At 43.9% G+C, this 4,797-nt stretch overlaps 1 long non-coding RNA gene across 1 annotated transcript; it reads right to left on the bottom strand.

Moving 5' to 3' along the window:
- Positions 1-3,840: 3,840 nt before the first annotated feature.
- Positions 3,841-4,294, bottom strand: LOC128791666 (uncharacterized). The gene is made up of 2 exons (XR_008432112.1): positions 4,119-4,294; positions 3,841-3,963 (listed from the first exon to the last, which is right to left on the bottom strand). It is a non-coding gene; the product is annotated as an uncharacterized LOC128791666 (long non-coding RNA).
- Positions 4,295-4,797: the final 503 nt, after the last annotated feature.

Below are 4,797 nucleotides of genomic sequence, written 5' to 3'. Positions count from 1 at the left end.
TGCCAGAAATGCAGAACAATAATAATTTGTAAAGCATTTTGAAACCCTCCAATTGAAAAAGTGCAATTTCACTGCATTTGCAGTACATCTGCATTACTTTAATTGATACTTTGCACTTATTGCCAGCCTTGGTCTCCTGTTGCAAACATTTTTCATTTACAGGCACTTTCCTTAATGCCATCACACATACAGAGCCATTCCTACTAGTCCAGACTCGCTCCCATGCAGCTTTCCCTGTGATAAGTAGGGCTGTTCTGAAGTATGCAGAATTCCAGAAAGAAACAGAAATACCAGACTTTGTATTGTCAGAACAAAAGCAAATAAGTACACATATATGAGTCAACTATATAGATGCCTTGCTTTATTTAGATGACTTAAAGTATCCATGTGTTTTATAATAATATGATGTATGGTTCACTCTGCATGATATTAAATAGCAAAAATAGGCACCCAAAAATTGTTCATCTTGTATTTTGGTACAGTTGTGTTTTCTCTGTATTTCCTATTTCAGGTTTTATTTCTGGAACAAGAAACTTAGACTTGGATTCTTTAAGAAGCAGACTTTTTCTGAGAAATCAGGTCCCTGGTATATATTTATTGCCTCCAATCCTGAAGAGATTTTTTTTTTTAATGTGTTTAGTTTGATTTCAAAATAATTGCCTGGACATATAAAATAAATTGCAGAAATAAATCTGTGTGGATCCAGAGGCCTTACTAATCAATATGTGTGTTCTTCTGGACTTGTTTTCTTCATATCTCTTTCCAGAGTTATAAATACAGGGTATTTTGGTTTGAAATACCCTGTGTGACTTTTGCAATAAAGGGATTTCTCTTATGAGATGAAAGTTGAAACAGCAATGACAATTGCAGTGTTAATGGACAAATGTTAAGCATCCTTTTGGACAAAATGTCCAGCGTACGGCTGAAAAATCATTTTATGTGATAGGTTGGGCACAGAGTTACAGTTAATGGGGTGACATTAGGCTGGTGACCTGTCACCAGTGGAGTTCCACAGGGCTCCATCTCAGGCCCTGTGCTCTTCAGCATCTTCATCTATAGCTTGAACATAGGACTTGAAGGAGTACTAAGTAAGTTTGCCAACACTAAATTGGGAGGAACCATCAGCTCACTCGAGGGCAGAGAGGCCCTGCAGAGAGACCTTGATAGTCGCTAACTGGGGCAATTGCCAATCGTATGAAGTGTAACAAGAGCAAGTGCCAGATTCTGCACCTATGGCAGTGCAACCCTGGGGAAAGACAGGCTGGAGAACAGCACTCTGAAAATGGACCTGGGGTTCCTGGTCAATGGCAAGTTGAATGTGAGCCAGCAGTGCCCTGGCAGCCAGGAAAGCCAAGCCTGTCCTGGGGGGCATCAGGGACAGCATGGCCAGCCGGGCAAGGGAGGGGATTGTCCTGCTCTGCTCTGCCCTGGGGTGGCCTCACCTCGAGTGCTGGGGGCAGTTTTGGGCACCACAAAATGAGTGTCCAAAGGAGGGCCATGAGAATGCTGAAGGCTCTGTAAGGGAAGATGAATGAGAGCAGTTGAGGCCACTTGGTTTAATCAGCCTGGAGAAGAGGAGATTGAGGGAGATCTCATTGTAGTCTCCAACATCCTTATGAGGGGAAGTGGAGGGCAGGTATTGATCTTTGCACTCTTGTGACCAGTGACAGGACTCAAGGAAACAGCACAAAGATGAATCGGGGGAGATTCAGGCTGTATATCAGGAAAAGGTTTTTTTACCCAGAGGGTGGTCAGGCACTGGAACAGGCTCCCCAGGGAAGTGGTGACAGCACCAGTCAGATGGAGTTCAAGAAGTGTTTGGACAATGCTTTCAGGCACATGGTGTGACTCTCAAGGGTGTCCTGTGCAGGGCTAATAGTTGGACTTGATGATCCTTGTGGGTCCCTTCCAACTCTGCATATTCTGTGATTCTATGGTTCAAACCTAAGCATTTCTGACATCACCTCATCATTCAGATTCACCTCTTTGGGACAGCTATATGTATCAGCATGCACCACTACACAAACAACACAGAATTTTAACAGCAGACAATAAAAAGTACCAAAGCCTACTGAATCATTCAGAGCTGCTTAAGTGGCTGGCTATCGTGGTTTGTGCTGGAGTGTGAAGAATCCAATGCTCCGACATCACCATCCTTGTGTGGTGTCCAAGGTCCGTAAAGCCCACAGATGGTCAGGTTTGCCATATCAGATCAGAGCTCACAAGTTTTGTCATGGTTATGTGAATTTGAAGCTTGGGTAGAATGGAGATTGGTTTTATGCGTAAGTCACTCAAAGAGGACTCAGTAGGACTGCTCTGTGACCTGGAGAAAAACATATTTATCTCATGTTCATTTTATAATATAGGGGCTTATGCAGGGAATCATAGAATTGGTTCTTATTGAAGTTAGCTTGCTCTTAATGCTATGCATAGGTATAAGCTCTTTTTGAAAAGAAGTCAGAATAAGCTCGGGTTTACATGACTTTTCCAACTTGGTGAGCATAGTATGTGTATCTGTGATGATTATTTTGTTGCTGTTGAAGTGATTCTTGAAAAGAAACAGTGAGACGCCGTGTCCAATCCAATAGAGAAGTCTGTGCAAGGACTCTTGCTGGTACCACAGGATATTCAAGCCAGTCCTCCTTTGTTATCATAGCATTTGCATTCTCATTCTCAAACTTATGTGGGTTTAGTTACAAATTTCTAGTTTGTTGTGGTTTTCTATTTATAAAAGATCTTTTCTTGGCTGCTCATATCCTTTTTTTTTGTTCCATTCTTACTCTAACAGTTTTTAGTAATCTTCATAGCCTGTTTCATGAGTTCTTCTATAGCTGGCTGGTTCAGGGGGACAGGCTTTGTGCACTGTAGCAGGGCTGGTGGCAAGTATCCTGCTTTCTAGAGAAAGAGAACCCTTTAGTGGTAAGGAACAACCATGATGTTGAAGGATAACTTTGTGTCAGAAGGAAGTGAGAATTCTAAGCTTAGCAACACTAGTGTATAGTAAAGTCGGAGAAGTTGCTCTACATTTTTATGGAGGTAAGAGCTTGAATCTTTACAGGAACACTTGCCCGGGAAATAAGCCTTTAACTTCAGCTGATTTTCTGAAATTGGAATTTTGTTCTACTCAAAGTGAAGGGATGTGAGTGCCTTTGTGGAAATTCTCATCTGCATGTAGCAGTGACTGTGCAGCCACACTAGTGCATGCTGAGTCTGTGAGAATGTATACACCAGGGTGAGACTACAATCTGTGAGTTGTGTGTGTGATACTACAATCTCTGAGTGTGAGAATGCAGTGGTGAGAGTAAGTGTACCTGCCTGTGTGACACTGAGGCTGTGAGTACCTGTGGGGGGATTAGATTATGTGACTATGTGTGGTGTGCATTGTGCAAAGGTTCAGCCCATCTGTGTATTGATATTGGTGCACAAGTGTGATTGCACAAACATGTGAGTGAAGCACAGATGTGAATGTCTATGTGAACATAGGGAGAGCGGGGCCATGAATGCATATGTGAGCATGAGTGCAAGTATTAGTATATTTCTAAGTGCAGAACATATAAATAAATGTATGTAAGTGAAATGTGTATATTACCAGATGATCTTAGATTAAGAGATCCTGTGCCAGGCACGGCCTCCTCTCTGTTCTGTCCATTTCTGTAGATGTGTTAGCTTCAAAGATAAAAAGTGCCCCAGCTTGGCTTTAGCCTGGGCAGCAGCCCTGAGTGCACAGTTGCTCTGCCAGCTCAGTGTGTTTGTGTGCTCTTGTGAGAGAGTTGGTAATTGTGAGCGCTCCCTAAGAGAATCTCTGGGGCCAGGGCATACAATAGGCAAGGGTCTAGGGTCTGAAACTGTAGACTTTAATAAAGCCACTGACAGCAAATAAGAGCCTGACATGTGAGTCACATTACTGACAACAAGGGCTGCTTTGTAGTCCCATCTGCACCCTGATCGGGTCCCGTACAGTAACTGAAAGGACAGAACAAACTGCTGCTGCCTTCAATAAATACAACAGTGCCACAAAGGCGGCCGAACAGACCAACTTTGTGTGGCTTTGCTGCAGCTGAGCTACTCCCCTGGTTCTCTTCCTCGCCTCCCCCACCAGTGAAAATGACTGATGTTACCTCGTAAGGGTTGCTTATGAGCCCTGACTATGTGCTTGTCCCCATGGCAGTCATTGCATGTAGCCCTGTAACATCTTTCTTCCCTGCCACCCCTTGTGTTGCTTTGTAGCTTTTCCTTTCTCTGCTCCCTCTCTGATGGGGAGAGGCCTGGAGCCTCTGCTCATGAGCCATGTCCCCTGGACCTCATGCCCCTTTCTGGGCTAGCCAGCACTGGGAGCTTAGCAAAACTTAATATCAGGCTGTGAGCATAGTTACCTGAGATGTCATAGTAGCTTGAATAGTTACTGCAGACTTCCACTGGAGTGGTCATGATGACAATGCTGGACTTGCCGGTACAGTAACTTGAATGCCTTTCAGACCCTTAGTGGTTAGCCACCTCCCTAACCCAGGTAGCATCAGGAACAACAGCGTTTTCTATTTATCCAGGTTCAGAAACCTTTTTTGCTGGCTTTTCACAGGGTCTCTTACTCTTCCCTCCATCTGGGCCTCTCCCCTTTGGCTTGGAGACTTCCCCAGTGAAGAGCTTTCACGTGGAGCAAAAAAGCCTTGTAGAATGATCCCTCTGCAATGGGAATTTGTGCCGCTGTTGTGTCTTTCTCAGTGCTTCTCTGGCCACTCTTTTTCACTTTGTCCCAATAGCCCTAGAGAAAGGGCTTTAGTTGGACTGCATGTGTTGTCA

The sequence above is a fragment of the Vidua chalybeata genome, chromosome 8 (assembly GCF_026979565.1).
Source record: "Vidua chalybeata isolate OUT-0048 chromosome 8, bVidCha1 merged haplotype, whole genome shotgun sequence".
Taxonomy (NCBI): domain Eukaryota; kingdom Metazoa; phylum Chordata; class Aves; order Passeriformes; family Viduidae; genus Vidua; species Vidua chalybeata.
This window is presented reverse-complemented; position numbering and strand designations above follow the sequence as displayed.